The sequence below is a fragment of the Catharus ustulatus genome, chromosome 3, assembly GCF_009819885.2.
Source record: "Catharus ustulatus isolate bCatUst1 chromosome 3, bCatUst1.pri.v2, whole genome shotgun sequence".
NCBI classification, from domain to species: domain Eukaryota; kingdom Metazoa; phylum Chordata; class Aves; order Passeriformes; family Turdidae; genus Catharus; species Catharus ustulatus.
In genome coordinates, this window is record NC_046223.1 from 57699073 (window position 1) to 57722181 (window position 23109).

Here is a 23109-nt window from a genome sequence, read left to right on the forward strand (position 1 = left end):
TGACAGATCCATGTGGATCCACTCTGGTTCTTTATTCAGAAATGGTGCTTCGGGTGCCCAACACCAAAAAGTTACTTGGCCACTATTAAATCCCTGCCTCTCCCTCGGCTCCAGAGGAGAATGACGTGTTGGACAGTGGTTTAGGGACATTTTATTTTTTGAATCTATTTGGACATACCGATGTGGGGACCAAAGCAGAAACAAAAGCGCAGCCCAGCGCTCCCCTGCCCAGCACGGCGGTGTGTCGCTCCGCTGGCACCAGCGGGGATGCGGCCGCTCCGGCCCCGCCGTCCGCGGAGCCCCCCGGTGCCGGCTGCAGGGATGCGACGTCCCTGGAGCTGCGGCGTGCCCGCGGCAGCCGGGGCGGGAGCGGCGGGGCCGGGCGGGCCGTGACTCACCCGGGGGCCGAGCGGGGGAAGTCCCGCAGCCGCCGGCCCCGCCGCCGCTGGCAGAGCGCATGTGCGGGGGCTCCCTGCTCCGCGCCGCTCCTCGCACCCTCCCGCCCTCCCTTCCTCTCCGCCGCCCTCCCTCCCTCTGCTCCCTCTCTCTCTCTGTCCCCCTCCCTCCCTTCCTCCCTCCCTGCCTGCTGCCCGCCCGCCTCCCTCCCTCTCCCCGCCGGCTGGGTGCTGAAGTTGGGCGGATGGCAGCGAACCAGCTGCGCTAGGGAACGAGCCGCACCAGCCCTTCCCGGGATCGCTCAGCGCCAACTGCACGCAGCCGGGCGGGGGTGGGTAAGGCGCTCCGCGCTTATTTCAGCCCGAACCGTGATAAATAGCACCAAAATGTCTGCTTTATAGCGATGCAAAGGGCGTGTGTGGGGCGAAAACCACACCGACCACAGGGAGGGATGTGGGGGGAAGAGGAAAAGGAAGGTGGGAGTCCAGAGGATGGATGGATGGATGGATGGATGGATGGATGGATGGATGGATGGATGGATGGATGGATGGATGGCGGTAGAGTGCAATAGAAAATGTATTCACCGGGTGGACAGGCTGTGTGTAAGCGTGCCTCTGTGTGTATGGTGTGACAAGGGGCGGCTTCGGCGCCGAGGTTGCAAGGTGGAGCTGTGTGTGTGTGTGTGTGTATGTGTGTGTGTGTGTGTACGTGTGTACGTGTGTGTCCTGCCCGCGATGCACAAAGGGGTGGGGAGAGGTGTCGCCTGGCTCTACCCGCGCCCCCATCCCTGCCGCCCCCCGGTTGGTGCCGGGGATGCCGCGGGGCATCCGCCGCGCCGGGCGATGCTGCCAGCCCGGGCGGGGAGGGATTGGGCCGCCCCCGGGGAAGCCGGGGGCTCGGGCTGGCGGTGTGACAGCCGCCAGATCGGAGGCGAGGCAGCGCTCCTCCTGTCTTTCCTCTTGACCTTCCCCTGCCTGTAACGTGGGTCTGCTTCGCGCGAGGAGAGGTGGTGTGATTTTTATCAATAATATTATTGTTGTTGTTGTTATTTCAATCCGAGGAGCCGACGGAAGGTGCGGGTGAACAAGCGAGTCGTTGCTCTGAGATCAGGAGTTGCTTTCCCATCCCTCCCTCCCTCCCTCTGTCCCCTTTCTCGGCTGCCCCACCGGGCCGGGCCGGACCGGGGCCGGGGAACCCCCCGGGCAGCGGCGGCGGAGCCCCGGGCGGCACCCAGCCTCCCCCGCCCGCCGTAGCCTGCGGCACCGCCATCCCTGTGCCCCGGCCTCCTTCCCGCCCCTCCCCTGGAAATGTCGGCGAGGCGGGGGGGCCGCGGCAGGAGCAGGTGGCCGGGCGCGGCCGGCGGGGCAGGGATGGGGATAGGGATGGGGACGGTTATAGGGATAGGGATAAGGGATAGGGATAGGGATAGGGATAGGGATAGGGATAGGGATAGGGATAGGGATAGGGATAGGGATAGGGATAGGGATAGGGATAGGGATAGGGATAGGGATAGGGATAGGGATAGGGATAGGGATAGGGATGCTCCCGGTGCGCCGTGCCCGGCTCCGAGCAGCGCGGGACAGCGGCGCGGCCCCGGGCGGAGCGGGGCTTCCCTGCCGCCGGGAAACACCCGCGGCCCTCGGTGCGGCGGGGATGCGGTGCCGCTGCCCAGCGCCCCGGAGCCGCGTGTGCTGCTCCTGCGGGGCTGCGCTCTCCTCGGGATGGAGCCGCCCGCAATCCAGAACGCCGAGGTTGCCTCGCTCGCTCGGCTGCCAGCCTAATATTCGTCTCTATCTCCTCTTGTTGATTTAGAAGGAAACCTTACTGGTGCTGTCAGGCTTAGGAACAGCAGGGGTGAAATTTATGGTTTTTGGTATTCGGTTTCTTCATTTCTGTATCTGGATTTTCACCAACGTGTGTCATAGGTTTGCAACCAGATGCTTTTGCAAAATGGATGAAATCTGAAATACCCTTCTAGGTAAATATAAGTAAGTTACATGTTGACTGGCAATACTATTATGGGTAACAGGTGAAAAATAGCTTCCTACAAATGTCATATTCCTGTATCAGAAATGTGGGGACTTCTATAAAAGAAGTTGATTCTTTTTCTCATCAGTGGACGCTAGTGTCATCATCCTTACATAAATCACTGGGAAATTTACCTGTGGCACCAGCCATTTAGGCAAACAAACTATTTAACCTTTATAGAGAAACAGTGTTGCCCACTGTTATCACTGTTACAAATACCTATTTTTATTCTAGCTCATACTCAGAAAAAGCAAAGTCCTAATAAAAGATGAATGAGCCCCACCCCAGTAAGTTTATGCCCTAAGACGCAAATGCTATGATACACACGAGTATCCTTGAAATAACGTGAGCATTGAAGCATTTAAATGCCTTTCTCCATCAGGGCCTTAGATCCTTTTAAGTAGCCAAAATAAGAACATAATTTAATTAAAAGAATACGATCAAATAAATTGCTATAGTGAGTTGAACATCTAGTCCAATATCCTGGCTCTGACTACAGTCATTAGCAGATGCTGGAGGGAGAAAAACGTAAGACTGGCACACAGGGATCTTTTCCTGGCATATCCTTTCCAGTTGCAGCAACACAGAGAACATGGATTTCTTAAACTGGGGTTTGGTCTCAGACCATCATATTTAATAGACTCTGAGTTTCCCTACTCCCTTTTTAAAAATTTGTTTATGCATTGGTCTCAACCCTGTTCTGTGGCAATGAGCACCACAATTTAATTATGATTTGTGTGAAAAAGTACTTCCTTTTGTTTACTATGAGCCTGCTGCCTGGTAATTTCACTCAGTGCTCCTTAGCTTTCGTATGTGACAAGGAGCACATACACATAGAGGTGCCAGGAGTGTCCTCTCAAACCAGAGCAGGTACAGCACTGGCATGTCAGGTCCTTTTATTTTGCCTGTCACCAGAGGCCTGCCTAGGAGTGTGAAGCTGTACTCAGCCCTTGGTTTTTATCTTGAAATCTACATATAAGAATAGTTGTTCTTCTCCTTGTTATGCAACATGGACACACATGCACAAAGAATTGCCCTGAACCCATGAACTTCTTTCCAGAAGGCTACTGAAAACCTGTCTGTTGAAAAATACTCCCTGCACTATTGATTTGAATTGGAATCTGACTGATAACTTGGTGAAAAATTCCCTACCCCAATGCAATTTTCTACCTATCCTGAAAAAAAGATGAAATATTGTATTCTTAGCTACTATATTAAATACAAAATGCAAGCTGTATGTCAAGGGATATACATACAAATATACATATACATATATATATGAACTCCGTACATTTGAAGTAGCATCATTTTCTAATTGTGCTGTGTAATGTTCATTATAAGATGTGTATATTGAACAACATGCACAGTTTCAAAAGGAAAGTTTAAATGTCCCATAAAATGTAGCTGATTTTTAAGGTATAACACAAATTCTTCTTCAGAAGAGCACTCCTGAGTTCAGTCCTGCTTGAGGAGTATTGATGAGACCAACATTGCAGAATACTTCCCTGATCTCAGTGGTAGCCCCTCTTTGATTTTGTCATAAGAATAATAAAGGAATAAGAGGCCAGAGAACTACAAAAGCACAACCCAGACCCAAAACCACCGAAATTCTCAGAGTTTTAGTTCAGCAGCAGACACAACTTGGGGCAACACAATCCACAGTATAACGTGATGAAGCAGAGAAGTGCAGAAACCTGTGAGTAGTGAAATTCTTCACAAAAAATAAAATGCTGGAGACCTCAAATGTGCCAATCCCAATCTCCAAAAAGACTAAAAGACAGAGAGGCTGAATGGTATTGTTAAGGGGACAGGATAGGAGGAATGTCAGGCCGTCTCAGATTTAAGACATGATTTTCCATTTACAAGTGGTGTATATGTAGCAAAACATATATATATGTAGATATATATATATATATATATATGTGGCATATAAATTTTTGTTAGCTAAAAATATATTATCTTAAATAAATCTTACAATCCTAGTACTTTTAAATAGCTCTTTCTTACTTGTATCCTTCACATGCACGCCTGTAAGTATGAACACATGGAGATTCTTATGAGTACGTCAGGAGTGTACTAAGTGAAACAGTATTAGCCCTTACAGAGATGTTCATTACAGTTCCATTAGCTCCCTCCTGATCATGTCTTCGTGATGTCAGGGATTTATTTTGCACTCATACCAAGATGTCAGTTTATTCAGTGAAAAATATATCCCTACCATACTAGTAGTGCTTATTCTGTGAATACAGGATGAGTTTTCTAAGAACATAAAATTCATGTGCTAATTGGCTTGAGCTAAAATTCATTAAAAACTAAATCCTTCACAAAATTTAGCATTTCTGTTGACATACCCTTTATTCTAGTTAGTTTTTATAACAAAATAATGCAATTAAACTTTCCATACCATAAATTAATTAAAAGCTTGTGCATAGAGTATAAAAACAAATGAATAGATTAAGTTGTAATTAAGTTTACCCATTTGTGGTTATAGCTAATGCTATGGCTCCACAGGTTAGATGTAGAGTTGTGTGAATAGCTTTGCTGATGACTCCTGGGGGTCCACTGAACCCTCCAAAAAAGCCCAGCCCTTCAGCTTGGCACCTCTGCAGGTCTTGGCTACAGAGGCTCTGAGGAAGTGAGCTGCATGCATGTCTCACTTTGATTCTCTGGAAAGTTAACCGTTTCAGAGAGGTCTTTTCTACAGAGATTTTGTGTCTCTACTTGAAGTTGGGTATTTGCTCTCAAAAGGCTTTCCTTGGCACTGCTGCTGTGTCTAGTGTGCACAGAGGAAGCAGCCAAGCAGTGTGACTGTGGCAGGGACCTTGAGGAATGCTTAAAGCACACAAAGAGATGAACTCGGGATCTGCTCTGCTCCTCCTGCCCAGCCACCATGTAACCTTGTAACCTGCACCTCCACCAAACCGACATAAGAGGTTTAATTCCCTTGTGTGCTTCTCTGATTTGCACTGCTCTGGTGGTGTAAAATAGATGTAAACTCAATTTAAGTGACTTGTGAGCTTTGAAAAATTTGTGTTGTTCCAGTAAATTTAATGAATCTGTACTTAAATAAAGGTGTTTTAATCAATTTAAGGATGAGTCTATCATACCGTCATAGAAATTTAGACTCATACCTTTAAGTTCTTTGCTTATAAAATATAAATGAAATGCATCTTAACTTCAATACAATAGAGAATTTTCATACATTATTTACTTGCAAGCAAATAGCAGCAAGTTCTTAGAAATCAGTAAATATCTAAATAGAATGTATGTTGAAAATTACAGGTAGGGAGATAGAAAGAAATTTTAATAAAATCTTAAATCCAGCAGCCAAGCATTAAAAACATGCACACACCTTAAACACTCTATCTGTGCTGCATAATCTTTCTCCATTCAAAACCAGTATATATCCAGCCTAGGTTCTACAGTGAGAAAGGGATAAATTAGACTGTGATGCATTAACACTGTAGCCTCTGCTACCAAAGCAGCTTCATTTAAAGCAGTTTGGCTGCTCTATCCAGTGATGCCAGCTCTGTGCTTGCTGAAATATGAGAGATCACAAGCTGAACCACTGTATGCTGCCTATCTCTGTATATACAGACTAGCAGAGAGAAGTAATCTGTAGTGCTGTCTTTGAAGGACACAGCCACTCTGTCTCAGATCCCTGATTAAGTGCTTATGCCTCCTTGCTAAGTTCAAGTCCAACAAAGACTTGAGATCTTTTTTTGTTTGTTTGTTTGTTTTAGGAAGGCTGAATATGGTTTGGGTAGTTTTGCCGAATTATGTTTTTGCTGTATTATATTTTGCTATGCTGTGGTATGCTGTAACAAGGTCTTCATTTAACAACAGCTTATGTCAGTTAAAGGCAAATAATCCTGTGACAGAAAGCAACCAAAGCCCAGGAAGCATGGATGAGGGCAGTCATGGTGTCCTTAGCACAGCACTTTTATACCTGCTTCCAAGACCAGGTTGGACATGGCTTTGAGCAACCTGGCAGGGAGGTTGGAACTAGGTGATATTTAAGGTCTGTTCCAACCCAAACCACTCTGTGATTCTGTGATTCTCTGGTAGTTCAGACAGCTTTCAAGTGAGAGATCTCAGAACAATGAGCACCCTTAGAGGCAGCTTGTCCTAGGCACATTGCAGCTGTGGCAAGGAGCTGCAGGAAGTCCTGACATTTCTCACAGCACCACTGCCTGATTCGTATCACCATATATATGCTGGTCTCATAGAAGCTTAAATTAGAGGGAAATCATAGAAAGTCTGGTCTGGAAGAACCCCTACAGGTATTTTAGTTGCAATTCCCCTTGCCATGGACCGGGACACTTTGAACTGCTCAAAGGCCCATTCAACCTGACCTTGAACACTTCCAAGGATGGGACATCCCCAGCTTCTCAGGGCAACCTGTTCCGGCGTCTCACCAGCTTCATACTGAAGAAATGTATACTAAATTTTTAATACCATTGTTACTATTTATGGTTTGCTTAATGGGAACAACCTTCTGAAGTAAGGAATTTCTTATCCAATCTGCCTTAATTTGACAGTACTGCAGACAGCACATGCTCTCTGATATTCACATTGCACCAGACCTTTGGGTAGTGTAGATTCTGCTCTCTCAATGATTTGCATCATATGAAAATTAAGAACAGTGAATAATAACTTCCTGTACAAGAGCTTCACAAGTAGCCTTGATTTAATGAATGTAGGTGGGAAGTGTCATCCTAATTACTCAGTGTCCAAAAGGTTCTTTTATTTCCAAGCCTTATTATCTTCAGAAATTACAAATCCTAAAATATTAATCAGATGCTCCATAGCTTTCAAGATGGGTTTGGGAAGAGTGAGATGTAAAAGTCATTTTTTTATCATTCATGTAGAATGGCTTAAAAATATATCTACTGTGTTGTAATGCAGTTGTCTTATAATGTCTGATAATTTAACTGATACAGTTTGATTTATCTGATAACTTGGTAACTGGAATCTAATGTGTAGAATTATATGTATTATATTTGTCCAAATATTTTTATAAACACTTACTGACCCTCACAATGTAAAAACCCCAGATGATGTTAATTAATAGAATCTCAGCTATATGGTAAGCATTGTGCTGACCAGAATAGACAAGACTGTTTTCAAATTTTTGGTTATTTGATAGCCAAAATTAAGACACAGAGCAACCACAAAAGAAATAAATACTTGTGTGGTGAGAATCTTGAAAGGATGGAGGGAATACCTATACCCAGTGAATGCAACTACTTCATAAACTATGAAGTTAGGAAGGCAGCAGCTTTGAGCTGATAGCTCATGTAGGACAGGCCACTGGTCAGTGGTTCTGAATACAGGAATCTGACTGTTTATTGGATTTGTCCTCAGCTCTCTCTGCAGAAGGACCATCCCATAACCAGCATCTGTCGCAAAGCCTATGCCTACAGTGCTAATTGCAGTCTTGGGTAGAGATAGCTAACAAAGTTCAGACACTTGAAAAATCTAGTTAAAGCAGCACTTATAAGAAAGTTGCCTTATTCTACCTCTACTACCTGTATGTCATCTTGCATCCTGCAGTACAGACTACTCAGAAACTGAGACATACACTCCTGAAATATTTCTATTTTTAACCTAAATGGCTCCTGAAGACATTTACTACCAAGTATGTTCCATACTCCTTCAACTGTGTTCTTAGCTCTTCTTAACCTGCTTCAGTTGATCAGTAGCCAGCTAAGGAAATCACAACTGTTGCTTCAACAGCAGTCAGTGCTAAAATACAGAGGTAACATGGTGTCCATGTGGCTGTCTAAGAATTTGGCTTTATGTAGCCAAGGTAGCACACCTCTTGTGGGTGCAGGACTGCCCTCAGAACTTCTTTTAAGTGCCAAGACTCTCAGTTTTTGTTAAGAGTCCTGGACTTTTTCCTCTGCAAACTAACAGAAGCCTGAGCTTTTGCACCAGAACTTGATTGTCTATGTACTGAGTTCTTAGAATGGTCCCAAACCTGACTGGAAAGTTACCACATTCCAGGGATCATTCCCAATAAAACTCTATGAGACTGTCCTGTTATGCAGAGCAGGTCACTCTAATTGTATGAATGAAACTAAATTGCCCATTTAGCCTCAGGAGAAGAGTTTCTTTCCAGTAGAGGCACATCACTTCTCTTCAGGAAGGCCTCTGCCTTTGGCCTGCATTCTTTCCTCTCAGGAATATGCTATTAACCAAAGGAAACTGTGTTTGCTGAGATTTACTTAACAATGGATCCAGATCATCTCGAGTCAGTGACTTATTTTTGTTAGCTTATGTTATTCCCTTGGTATTTGCCTACCACAAGCAAGAACACTGCAGATTTTTATGGTTCCTTTTATTTTCTTCATAACAGAGGGGTGAGTTGTCAGGTTGTATAAATGAACATATGCTTGAAGGATCCAGTTAGTAGCACACCTGCTTAATACTTATTCCCCATGTTTAATTTCAGACCAAGATTCAGCTATAATACATTTAATGTTTGTCACATTGACTTTTGCCATGTTTATTCTAGAATCACAATGTTGTGGTCGCTAACAGAAGTCAACATATTTATATTGACAATACCATCAATTTGGCAATCTGATATAAAATACCAATGTAACCATCTTGTACCCATCTCACATATATATGGTTTTAAAAATTACATTTGACATAACTCATATTGAATGGTTTTAACTATACTGAGCTCACTCAAGTCCTTCATGTGTTTATTACTATTAATATTCTATCAAACCTGTGGGATGAGGAGGTTATGATTTATGTTCAATATTAATTTTTTGAGAGAATTGTTTGAACATATTTTTAAAGAAAGCGTAAAGTTTAGAAAAGATGAGTGGCTTATATCTGTGTGTGCATGAGGTAATAGGAAAATTATACATCTTGTATGACCTTACTTCTGCTGAGAATTTTTCTTGGTCAGGCATATAATGCTGTGGCAAATACAGTGCCCTGGATTCATACAATGTGACCTTTCAAGAACTTTTAAGACAATAAAGAATCCAGAAAGATGAAAATAGTAAAAGAAGAGGTGACTACTAATCATATTATTATTATTCTGAGAATCTAGCAATTTAGCAAGAATAAATAAAGAACACATTATGAAAAGACTATTCCTGTCCTTCCAGATTTTTGGAATTTAGACCTAATAAGTGCTTTTTAATTGTTCCATCCTGCTGTCTTTTCTACAAGCTCACTTTTCAAAAAAATATCTTTGCATGCTAAGACAATAGCACTACTTTTCACAGAACAGAAGTGCAGATACATATCAATTAAGGGATTAGAGGAGTAAACACAGTAAAATAGTGGCAAATGCAGAAAATAAACATACAGGGCAAAATTTCTTGTTGATTTCAAGGGTTAAAAATCTAACATTAAGAATTTTGTCTCCTACTCCAGCTTCCTTATTACCAAAGTAATGCTCATATATAATCATCAGAGAGAGTTTAAGATCCAGAAAATCTCCAGAGCCAGACAATTTCCAGGACAAAATTGGGAATTTGCAACTGAATGAGAAGTTAGTCTTTCTGATCAAGCATTCTTACTCATTTGAAGATGACCAGGGTAAAACCTCTCCAATATGCTCCTTTGAACATATAATCTGAATATCAATATGGAAAATATAAATTATGGCCATGTGAGAAAAAAAATTGCTCAATAAGCAAAACACTGCAAAAACATGAAGACTTTGGGTGATTAAGCAATGTAGACCTGCATTTAAAAATGAAAAAGAGAGAACGGAAGCATATGGCAAGTAGCATGGGATGCTTCTGCGTAGATGTATCCCATAACTCTCAGCTCATCAGTTCTTTAAAAATACATGGGATTTTGGAGAGCCATTAGACTGCTGCCTCTAGATCTGTCATCTTCATAAAATGACTTAATTCCAGTATAGACAACTCAGTCCTGTTCATAACTGAGTAACACCTGTCCTAGCTTTACCAAATTATGCATTAAAAAAATCTATGCTCATTTGTTTTAGCTTGATTGTTTTTTGACTTAAGTTTCTGTAATATCACAGTTATAATACAATAAATTTTTTTTACAGGTAACAAAAGGGGGTGGACTAACTAGTCAGTGCATACCTAATTCTAACAATGAAGGCAGCATACAATTTCTAATCCCCAATTACTCTGAATTTTAACATTTCAATCTTGTATGCAATCAAGACTAGGGGAAATGCTTTACTCAGTCCATATCAGCATATACTTTTTATATACTTATATATATTTCTTTGTAATTTAGCCTCAGATACGTTGAATCTATTGCCTTCTGGTTATCCCTGTGAGAGGACACACACATGGGCTGTGGCATGAGTTACCACCAATCAGCTTCTCCAGCAAATTTCCCATGAAGTATGCTGATGGCCCAAGTAAATTCAATTTAGTTTATTTTGTAAAGAAAAGTAGTAAGTTACTGTATGTCCCTTGGAAGATGAGGGAGAGATCTCCGTGTATTCAAGAAAATATGGTCTAAGGGAGCTTTCATGTAAGAAGACTAAATTTGTCAAAAAGCATAATTTATTGCAGATCCAGCTACAGATAGGAGACACTTCACAGGGGTTTTAAGACTCCAAATAATTGAATTGCTATTCATGTTCAAGACATTTTTCCATTAAATTGAATGGACTTCTATGGCAGAAACTATTCTTATATGCAATGCTATTCATCATTTACATTTCAAGCATAGGATTTTAAGGCTCCGTTTAGGCTCTGTTAAGTAGAAATTGTTCTGATGGACAGTGAGATCATACGCAAGGGAACTGAATGCCAGAGACACCTTGATTTTGACCGCTTAATATTCAGTGAGTTACTATCTGGAATAATCTAAAGACAGTATTTAATGTTTTAAAACTAAGTTGTGTGCTACACATACTGCAGACTGACTTTTTTTATTGTGTTTCTACATTAAACCTTGAGCTGTTTAGGTGAGATACTGTTTTAAATTGTGCTACAGTCCTGTTCTCTGAGGCAGAGAGTGTATCCAGCAGGGTAGGAAGGAAATCAGCTGCTATTGAGCCAGGCTGACAGTGTGTGCTCAGCAGCACTCTGGGTTAGGCTGCTGTTCAATAGCGTGGCTGATTCCAGCAGGTGCCACAGTAACAACTTTAGGAACACTGGAAAATAGGAACATATGCTGAGGGGAAAACCCTGGCTAATTTCAACCCAAACTCTATCTGTTTTCATCAACCAGTTCTTACTTTTCCTCTTCTTCTCTTGATCAAGCTGATATTAAGAGCAGGAAGTCTTTTTTGTTTTGTTTTGTTGTTGTTTTGGGTTTATGGGGTATTTTGGGGGGATGAGAGTGAAGGAGCTTGCTTAGGTTATTTCATTTGGTTTGGCGGGGTTTGTTTTGTTTTGTTTTGTTTGTTTTTCTTTTTTTACATATATTCTTACCCAGAGGCTGCTCCAGATCTGTTGAAAACCTTTTTCTCATTTCCAGCCACATTCACTCAAAGACTGCTTACTCTCCATTTGCTGTTGTGCAATGATCCATATTAAATTGTTCTTCCTCCCTTCCATTTGTTCACCTGACACATTCATATCCCTTCCCTTTAAACATTTGTCCCAGAAACTCTCTTTAGATCAAATGGACATGAAAAAATGAAGAGAAGACTCAGAATGCAGAATCTATATCTTGTGAAGCAAGGGGGCTCAAATATCCTGGCAGCAGTTCTCCTCCCAGTCACAAAACCCCTCCTCCAGCCTTTTCCCTTCATAACTCATCTGTGGGGCTCCCTGGAGTAGAAAGACGGTAAAGCCTGTGTGACTTCTCAATGAGCTTTCTCTCCTGTTTATCCCTTGATAAGGAGTATTCAAGGTGCAGCTTATACCTGAAGAAATCTTTGAAGTGTGCTGCTTGAATTTCAATGCTGTGTGACCCAGTGTGATCATCACTGTGAATAGTGGCAGCAAAACACATAAGGTCGTGTGCATAACAGAGGTGATTTACCTACCTACATCTACATAAACTTTGGGGCAACCTAAAGGGTTTGGTTTTTTTTTTGGTCCATCATCAAAATACATTTCCATGTTGATTTGGATACAAAATAGCATCAGCATTAGTATAATTTCTCTTCTCAGACTCTTTCAGGAGATGGCTCTGTCAGGAAACTCTTCTGTATCTTACTTAAAAGTTCTTCTCAATCTTGGCATTCTGTGGAACTAGATAAAGATGTAAAATTCTAGTGCAGACTTGTACCAGTCCAGAAGAGGTTTCCAGCAATAGCAACTGTGTTGCAAATCATTGGTTCACCTAAATGAGATTGCACAGGACAAACAAAAATGTCATCATTTTGATTTGTTGTCTATGACTCACCTTCTAAAGAAAAGTCAGACCACAAGAGAAAATTAAACATTTGTCAAGGAAATGAAGAATCTGCACCACTAAAATGAGTTGGTAATTGTTTATGGTTGTTCTCAGACTTCAGTTCTGTTATGCTGACCCACTTGCAGACTTGAATGGAAACTGATCACTCTTCTCTGTGAGGGTTTCAGAATCACATCTAAAAAGGAGAGGTTTGAACTGACAATAACCATGCTGTATCCTTTATTCTACTTGTTAACGTTCTACCTGTTACTATGCACTGTAAAAAATTGCGCTATCTCAGGACAGGCACTTCAGGCACTTCACTAGAAAAAGAAAATTGGCTGCACCCAAGCCTTTGGTGGCTGAATAAGGATCAAACATTTAATCAGCAAGCAGGTCTGCCTCCCATGCTCTCCTGCAATTGCAACGTTCAGTTTACTTTTTCTATTTAAAAATAATTGTATTGTTCAAACAAAAATAAAACCATTCAGAAAATGTCTAAATTTGGCTTTCAGACTCAGATTTTGAATGCCTGGTCACTGCTTCTGAGTGATGTATAATGGAAATTGAAAGGTCAGTGCTATCAGCACATTAAAAACATTTCCATCCACATCTCCTTCCTAAGATGTTGCATGGATGAAGTACCAGCAGACAATGTATGTCACATGTATTATCTATGTGTGTCAGAAAGCTGTTCCCTGATCAGAAGGAGCAGCCACTCTGAGGTTGTAGGTATGCACACACTATTTATTACAGGCAGTATGGAGCTCAGAGACTCCCAAAAAGCATGTAGGGACAACACTGAGATGGCCTGGCTGCCCAGGATTAGCACTTATCTTTTGAGTGTCCAGTGGATGGTCCTCCATCAGGGGCTGCATGTCCCACCGAAGTGCCTGAGCCTCCCTGGCCCTGCTGCTGTTGTGATGCCCCACACAGACAACTAATCTTGTCATCTTGCTCCCCAGAGAGCAAAGGGTTCCTCAGCACATGCTTATTCTTGCTAGGACTCTAATCTGCAACTCCCCAAAAAGAAAATTTCAGGTGTGTATTTAAACAGAATACTGTTAGCAAGGATTCTAACCTGTCAATCTTTTTTCAGTAGTCATGGGTCATAGCACAGTTATAGCAATAAGTTAAAGTGAGGCAGACAATGAAACTTCCAGGAGTTTTGAGGCATTTAGGTTGTCTTTGAGAAGCATTTAAAAACATTCTCCATGAGTGTATCCCGACATTTGCCTGCAGGTCTGCCCCAGTGAGGACAGATGTTAGTCCAAATCAGTAATTGCAAGGCAAAACTCCTTCCTACATTTCCTCCAGTGAAACAATGAACATGAACACAGGCATTCACCCTAGCAGAAAAATCTGCAAAATCTTACTTTTTGACCAGACATGCAGGTGGTTCAATTTAATTCTCAACAGTTCTTTCCACAAAGCTAAAAAAAATTCCCCGAAGGAAGAAGTGCTTGAGTCAGCTCCACAGAGAACAGAAGTTTATCCTATTCACTAACTGGGATGAATCTTCTATTGAGATGCTAAGTGTTGTTTCATTGCTTTCCATACAGCCTTTCCATAAGATCTAAAGAACTTTTTATGCCACATTTATATTCATTGTGAGATTTTTGCCCCTGGCTCTCCAGCTGTTTCCTTGCTTACATCCTGAGGCAAGAACTGCTGAACTTGGGGAGCAGGAAAATGGAATTATTGACAGGGACAGACAATTTTAGAGTGTGTACACCACAGAATTGGCTATCCAGATGTTCCAGGTAAGGGACAAATCTCAAGAGCAGAAGTAACAACCAGCACAGACTGAGAGAACACAGAGAAGTTGAAAAGGACCTTTAAAGTCTGTAGGGGCAAGAAACATGTATGATAGACAGTGAGACTGAAATCTCAGTAGATAGCAGTGAAGAGTACTGAGTGTAACATGGATCTGGATCCTACTTAGTGAAGAAAGAAAGAAATTAGTAAAGAACAGGTGAATTAAAAGGCTACAGTGATAAATTCTGGAAGTATGGAATAGCAGAGACAGACACTGAAAAATAAATGTATTAGAGTCACTTTTTAAAAAATAAAAGCGGATTTCTAATAGCTTTTGATTATTAGATATTTGCAGCATTTGAAGAATTCAGTCTTACAAGGAAAAGTTTTTCAGCCTGATGATTAAAAAAGATATTACAGAAGTCCTACCTTAAAAAAAGTGTTAGCATTTAAAATCATTCCATTATGTGCAATAAATAATGGCATAGGGGCAACAACAACGAAAAACCCACACTAAACCCAGGTTGTTTTCTTTTCCTATCTGCAACTAGAATTTGCTTCTGAAACACTCAAAATTATGTGTGGTTCAACTAAATCTCCTTGATCTAGAGACAACAGGAGATAAGAGCCAACAATTGGGTGATGCCTCTTTTCCTGCTTCTCCTTTCTGATCCTACACCATGGTCAAAATCAGTGAAAGGGCCTCTGGCTAAGCAAGAACAGATGATCTTGAAAAGAAAGGAGATCAGCTTTCCCAATGCTGTGTTCATTGGATCTGGAGATCTGCATGTGAAGAGAAAAGAAGGCAGACAACTTTTGATGGCAATGGAAGGTCACACTATTTGCTGCATGTGGCAAATCTACTGGGGGCCTTTCTTACCTGCAGCACACTTACTAATACAAAACTATGGTCCTAATGAGGAAGGTACTGTTGAGTCAACTGCAAGTCTCCAAAAGATTTTATTACTGTTACAGTTAATTTGAAATTTCATCGTATCCTGATCAGTACCCTTAGTATTTAAAAACTAATTTTGTTTAATAGTTTTTGTCTTTTTTTAAAAAGAGGCAATTTTCTACTATATAAAATTTCCCTAAAATTCTTTTCAGCAATTCTGTTTATGGAAGATGAATAAATATTAGAGTAGCATACTTATTGGTACCACTAGTGTCCTCTGGTAAACAGAAAGTGGCCATTTCAGTAATGCCATAAATATACATCCAAGGATCACATCTAAGAACTCTATAATTCAGAGGATACAGGCATTTTTAATAGCCATCTTCTTGAGGAAAGCACTGGGCTTAGATGAGACTTTAAAAATGCTATTAAAATATTTCTCTTAATTTAAACATTTTCTGTAGCTCCTTCCTCTGTGCAGCTTTCCAGGGTGAGGTATTTGTGCACAGGTAGAACTGGCCCAGCATAGAGATGGACAAGGAGGAATTTTTTCTTTACTGGGATGACAGTAGCTGCTGTATGCACCTCCACCCCAAACTGCTACATATACTAGGCATCCAAACTAGGACTTAGTTGCTTTTAGTCCGCTAAGAGGACTGAGTTTTTCAGAACACACAATATCCCATTCCCCTCACCCTTAGGTACCCAAATTTCCCCAGTCAAGTGCATTGAGTGCCTATTACTCATGCTTGAAACTACATCCTGCTAACTAGGTCCCAACCAGCTCTCAGCAGGGCGTGTTGTCTGCCAGAGATCTCAGAGGAGTTGGTCCAGAAGACACGCTGAGTGTATGCTTCTCATTTTCTAAAAGAGCTGAACTCATCACAAAACACTAGACCCAAATGAACTGTCATTCCAAAACACAGCCAGAGAAGGGGGCTGGTCAGATCTAAGGTTTGGGTTTGTTCCATACGTCCTGCCCTCACCAAAACTCTTGCCATTTTCTCAATTTTTCTTTCATAAAATAAAGGAGGAGAGTCAGGTGCAGCATTTTATGCAAGTCTAAGCCGGAACTGTTGTCTGTCTCTCCCTGGCACATATAAGTGATTCCAGTTAATCAATTTGGAGAGTTAATCCTCCTAACAGCTAATCATTGCTTCTACAGAGTTAGTTTTCTGCCACAAAACCTGCTTTATTTGTGTTACCACATGGTAGAAACACATCAACCAGAAAGCAGGAGTTGAAGGACTGATGGCTTGAACTTTATTTGATCAAAGTTGACAAGGAGCCTCATGCTTGGGATGCTGCTTCTCGGAATTCATTCTGAGGTGTCTCATGTTGTCAAAGTATTGTAGATTCCCAGGTACTTTACACGAGGCTGTTCTCTTCTACAGGGCGAAAATAATACAAATCCAACAAAAGACTTACAAAAATACACACATACACACATGCACACACCTCCAAAATCCACAAAAACCACTCTGAAAGCAAATGACTCGTAGCCTCTCTGCACCCAGAGCTGTCTGGTCTGAGTGGGAACAGCTTTGGGGAACCCAGAACTCCTCACAGTGCACACTAGAAGCAGAAGGAGCATCACACTGGCTTTATTATTTCCTCATTTTGGTAAAAGTGCACATGTAAACTGATTTTTTTTTTTTCCTTCTGGTGTTCTGTTTATTGGGGTCCAGTTATAACTTCCATGATTATGCTTGTGTTTAATATTTTTTATATTACAAAAAATATGGTCATAGGCAATAGGACTAACTTATTATAAATAACTGAATCAAAAGCTTTAAAAAAGTGGTCAAGTTACCAAATATTATTCAAATAAGTAGGAAAGTGTAATTAGGGTGCACATTAAAACCAGCACAGTCTATGTGCCTACATGAGACAAAGACCAAACCTACAGTAAATGTTGCTTAGAACAGACAGCCTACCAAGTTCTCTTCACAGAACTGGACATCCTTAAAGGAGTTTATCCTTGCATAGAAGTTTGGCAGCCCTATGTTTATCCTAAACCTATTATCTCACAGCTTCTTTCTCTTTTGTGTTTACTAGTTATACTAAAATAAAGTCTCCTTAAACTTCACCTGGGTGAAAATACTCACCAAACCTGGATGCTGGGTGAACTGAAGGCAGACCTTTTCTAAGCATTTCATCTAACACAGCTTTTGTTCATGGCAAAGATGAACTCTTCTGAGAGTTGTGTCAGACAATTTTGAAATTGTTGCTTTCTGTAAAAAAAAAAAATAGCTTTTCTTTTAAAATCTTTCAAGTGCCATGAGAACATAAAAAAACCGTAAGGAAATCACTTCCTGGTATCAGGACCCATGCTGATGGACGCAGAGTGTGGATGGATTTAGAAGACTCCACTTAACATTTCTGAATTATCTGTCAGTCCCTGGTTCCAAAGACCCATGGAAAAGAAAATGTACCCCTAGTCCGTGAAATTATCACAGGTGTCATACGTGAGAGATAAAAGCTGTAGTTTAAAAGCGATTGTAGGATTGAAAAAAATAATGTACATCAGGTTTGGTAATTCCAGACAGGGATTCCTTAATACAGACAGATACTGCCCACACAGCAACTTAGAGAAATGCTGCCAGTAAATTTTTACAAGGTAAAGTTTTTCTCTTGCCATTTATGTTTCTTTTGTATCTGTCATGATCATCTTGTCCAAGGGCCTCAGAATCTTAAAGTTCTGCTCAAGTCCAAGCTCAACATTTTGACTATCTAATCAAAAAGAAGAAGCTTATTTCTCCTCACCATCAGTCACTGATTCTTCCACCTGGTTTTCGAAAGCAAGGTTCTTGATGAGCAGAAAAGGTATTTACACCTACATCTCTTGCATCCCCTATTAGCTTTGTACCTGCTTACAGCTACATCCCCTTTGATGCAACCTACACTCAAGGGAGCCACTCACCTCAAACCTGAAAAATTTTTAAATCATATATACATTTCATTAAATGGAAAAATTATGTTTTATGAGAATATCTGAAATACATGATTTCACAGCCTCTGGTGTCCAAATCCTATTGAAAGAAGTAGCTTACTAAAAGACAACAAGCAACGATTTAGTCGGGTTTCTTAAGTTCTAGGATAGTCAGCTGCTGGGTCATCTGTTCTAGAAAGTTTGATGCTTATGTTCTTTAGTGGAATCTCAGCACTTGATCTTGAAATGCCTCTGGCTTATCTACTGAGACACTGCCAGATGTGAAGGGTTGCAAAATCTGAGAAAGTGTTCACATCTCCATAACCAGATTTTCTATTTAGTTGATATAAACATTAACTCTATGCTGTTGGATATATTTTTTTCTCCTTGAAGTAATGTCTTGCTTATACACTGATAAATTTGGGATATGATACAGCAGTGAAGATGAACACTGAAAGACAAATCAAATAAAGAACTGTGTGGTCTGTTAGGGGAATAGAACAGCAGAGAACCCTGCTGAAACCAAAGTGCTACAAGTGAGAGGGTTTTTTATGCTAAATTAAACTTTAATTATAAGGATTGCACCAGGAGCTCAGAACTTAATTCTTCAGTTAAAATGCATGCAAGCATTTTTATGTGAGTCTAAGAAACAGACTGACCAATTTTGTGAAGGTTCTCATGAAAGTGACACAAATGGACAGAAATGGGAATAAATGAGGAAGCAATATTTCTATCCATTGCTACAATAACTTAGATGGAAAAGGATACACCATTAAAAGAGAAAGAGTGATAAAAGCCTATCACTAGACCACTAAGTTTGGCTTGCACTTTGTTGTAAAAGCTAGGGATCATCAGTCTGAGTGTTCTGAAAGCTTCTCCATTCATCAGGACTCAAAAAAGCAGCTCCTACATTTTGTTGTGAGTCAAGCCAGCAAAATGTTTTTAATGGGCTCTCAGGCTTGATTTTGGAATTATCTTAGTATCACTTATGGTAAAACTAGAAGAAATAATAGCATCTGTCTTGAATATAGCCATCTTAGCCCCATTACACCATAGCAATGCCATTAGAAGAAAACTGGTTTTCCTGTCTTCTCTGCCTATTAAATTATCTTCCAAAGTGATAGCATTCTTACCAGGAAAAATTGCCAAGCATGTCTAAAGAATGAATGATTAACTGTTTATATATTACTTCATTTTCTCCATCTATTGCAGTGTCTGATTTCCTTTCATTTATGTCTTGAGCATCACATCCAAAAGGTAATTTGTTGCCCACATTTGATAAAAAATACCCTCTGTATCTGAAGGAAACTAGTGTTCAACTTGCATCTAGGTTGATATAAGATAGTTGGGAGATTATGGATCAGCGACTCCAAATTTAAAGAAATTAATCTTTTCAAGAAACTGTGGTATATGAAGTATATTGTTGGACTTGGGGTTGAGGTTATGGTGTTAGGGTTTCTTTTAAACATCATCCTTCAACCTTTCCCAAAGGCAGCATATTGAAGTAACCCATGTAAACTGCAAGTGTGCCCACAAGGTAACTAATGCCAGCTGTGATTGAAGAAAATGTTCGTGTGCAATGGTATAGACCATTTAGCGTGGGACAGAACACTGAATCTCTTTCACATCACTTTGGAACCAAATATGACATGGTGCTGGAGAACAAAGTATTGTTCTTTTGACTTGTGTATTGCTCTCTGCAGCTGATCCTTCATAAACTCACTTGAACTAATGGACTTTGATGGCTAAACTACCGGAAAGGCATAGCTTCAGCAGGACTCCAGATCGAGTGGTCTTATTCCTGAAATCTGAGGTCAGTCTGTTGTAGCTACATGGTTGCTGAACCTCACTGACTCAAATCAGTTTCCTGACATGGTAAAGCATAAACCATCTTTGTTTTGGTCAAATGGCTGTGAGCTGCTCACCAGAGCCCCACAGTAGATATCTCTGTGACTGAAGCATAAGCACTCACTGGGTAACAGGGCAGGAGTAATCCTGACTCATTTAGGATACATGGTGTTCCCAAGCTGTTTCTTGGCTTTTGGTAGAAGTAATCACTTTGCTTCTGCTTGTTGTATGGCAATTTGATATCTTGTTCTCAACCTTCTTGACTGTCAAGAAAATAAGTAAAAAATCTGATACCTATGCCATTCTCTCATTCTTTGTAGGAGTGAAAAATTCAAGTAAAATATCCATTCTGTTTTAAGAACTTTGTCCCTCATTCCCCTGACCAAAAAAAAAAAAAAAAAAAAAGAGAAGGAAAGAGGGAAAAAACCATCAAAATTTTAATTGTATCCAATATGAAGTATATTCAATTCTATCTGAGGACTTTTGGGGCAGTCAAGAAAACCTTGTGTTCTGAATACTTGGTGATTCCCTGTATAAGTCTGCAAAATAACCTACAAAAACATGTTTAGATGGACACTTACAGGAACCCAAAACTCCACTTCCTTCTAGGGTTTTTTGGTTATTATATAGGCTTATTGATGCTTATCTCATGTGTTTGGAATCTGATTCTATGCAAATGCATAAAGCTGTTTTCTTACCAAAATGTGTCTTTGCAATGGCTAAGATGGAGTTAAACCAGAAATACATCTGGGCAGCTTTATTGGGTCACTGGTTGAAAGGATTATTCTTTGATCTACACTACAACTGCTCTTTAAATTATGCTTCTTCTCCAACAGCTCATATAAGCTTTTCCTCACTGTTCACTTTCTCATTTTAAAATACCAGTTTATATAGCTTTTCTAGTTTATAAGTAAAGGGATAGTAAATGGTGCCGAATAATTTCTAGATGTATTTATGATTCAGCAACACTAGAAAACATCTATGCAAATAACAGATACTTGCCTTGTGAAATAAATACCAGGGTAATTTAATAATCTTTGAACCAGAACTTTTCAGACACCAGTCACTTTGTATCACTCAGTTTTGCATCCCTGATCCATTCAGTTGGCCAGAGAAGAAACCTTTTACCCAGTTCAAGTGCTGAGGTGCAATCAGGATGAAATATCTTGTCATAACATTCAGTAAATGTGCACCCTATTGCTTTATGGATGAAGAGGAGTAATTTTTGTTATCACATATAAGATTTCTTTTTGCACAGGTTTACCATGAACATCATATATTATAATTATTATAATATATCAGGTATTATATTATTATAATATTATATTTTTCCACTTACTTATTGACTCTTTGAAACTACCTGACTGTGTGAAACTCTAGCTTTTCCTATACATTATGCCCAAAGTGTGCCATTCCTTCAGTTCAATCATCTAGTTGTCTATTGGTGCACTCAAAAGGAATTGGTCTAATTAGCAGAGGTAGCCTAGATGTCTGTAACAGAAGAGATTACATTGTCAAGAAGTTCTAAATATTGTCTTTTTTTTTTTTTTTCTTATTGTGAGATACTCAGAATAACCAATTTACTTCTAACTGTCTTTATTTGCCTTTTTTACATGCTATTGGCATTCAAGTATAATTGTTTTATTAAGTGGAAAAGCTTTGGTAACTAAAAACCTTCATTAGTATTCATTCTAAACTAAATACTAAGCTTGCTATGGGGGAATACTTCTTTCCTATAAAATAACCAGGTATACCCAACTGAATCAGTAGCAATCAGTTGATTACAGACAAAATTAAGGCATTTATTTACATCATAAAAAGCAAGCAAATACGGTCTGGGTACAAGAAGAATTCTCAATGTATTCACTAATTATTGGTTTGGCTTTTTTTCTTAACCAAGAATTTATGAATTCTATAGCTCGAGCTCTGCTTTCTCCTCTGAATTGTTCACCCATTTTTAGCTGTACTGCAGCCATTTTCACTATTCATGTGGAAACACTGAGGGTGTTTTCAGCATAACTGCTTGAAAACACAATAAATTGGATTCCAGAGGAGAATGAAACTTTTAAATCTAGAAAATTATTGGTTTATAGGCAAGTAGGAAATGGATATTATCATAAACATTTTGTATTCTACTTTTCACTTGCTGGCATCTCTAGGAATGTGTTGACACAGAGTCCTGAACAATTCCATTCTAAAGCCAGAAAGATTTGGCTGTTCCATAAGCATATTACTATTTTCAAAACTGTTTCTGCCTTGAATAGTGAAAAAAAGTCTTAAACATAACCACTCTTCATACATGGGAAAATGTGGGTATTTGGTTGGTCTTAATGAAAGAAGCTTTTGTTATTCCTTTATTTCAATTCATAATATAAATTTATTAATTTTGAACTAAAGATTACTTTAAAATAAAAAATGCTCCTCATTGATACAAAACAAAACTAACTAAATAATTTCACTAAGATATTTTGGCAACTTCCAAATTTGCTATAAAAGATCATTTTTTAAGACATCTTTAAAAAACAATTGTTTCAGCGCCAGTTTTGATTCTAACAATTGTACTCTTTTCTAATAAATATTTAGTTGAAAACTTCCTGACCATACCTCTACAAGATTGAGATGGGAGTTGTCTAGAAGTTGACACTATGCAAAAGAAATATGATATTTGTGTAATCCAAGGAAGAAAAGAAAGCTGGGGAGTGAGGGCTTAAAAATTAGGGTGATGTTATCTCAGGCAACTTCTTTCCCAGGAAAATCTCATAGTGAGCAGAAAGCATTACTGGCTTTGTTTGCTGTGACTGCAAGAGGAAGTAGCATGGCCAAACTGGGATTGCTTAATGTCCTGGCTATTTCCATGCCCTGGAAAGCATCTGCACACCTCTGCAGGACATAGTATATCAGCATGCACAGTGCCAGTAGTTGAAATTTCACGGGAGAC

The 23109-nt window shown here is 40.2% G+C and overlaps 1 protein-coding gene across 3 annotated transcripts in view; it reads left to right on the plus strand.

The window, feature by feature from the left end:
• The first annotated feature begins 542 nt into the window (after window positions 1–542).
• The window catches only part of RGS17 (regulator of G protein signaling 17), a 71344-nt gene continuing 48777 nt past the window's right edge, over window positions 543–23109 (plus strand). For 2 of the 3 annotated variants that reach the window (XM_033055113.1, XM_033055114.1), the window contains exon 1: window positions 645–727. The gene's annotated coding sequence lies outside the window, so the exon portion shown is untranslated. Of the gene's footprint in view, window positions 728–23109 lie in introns of all 3 variants that reach the window. The other variant, XM_033055116.1, reaches the window with a different exon arrangement.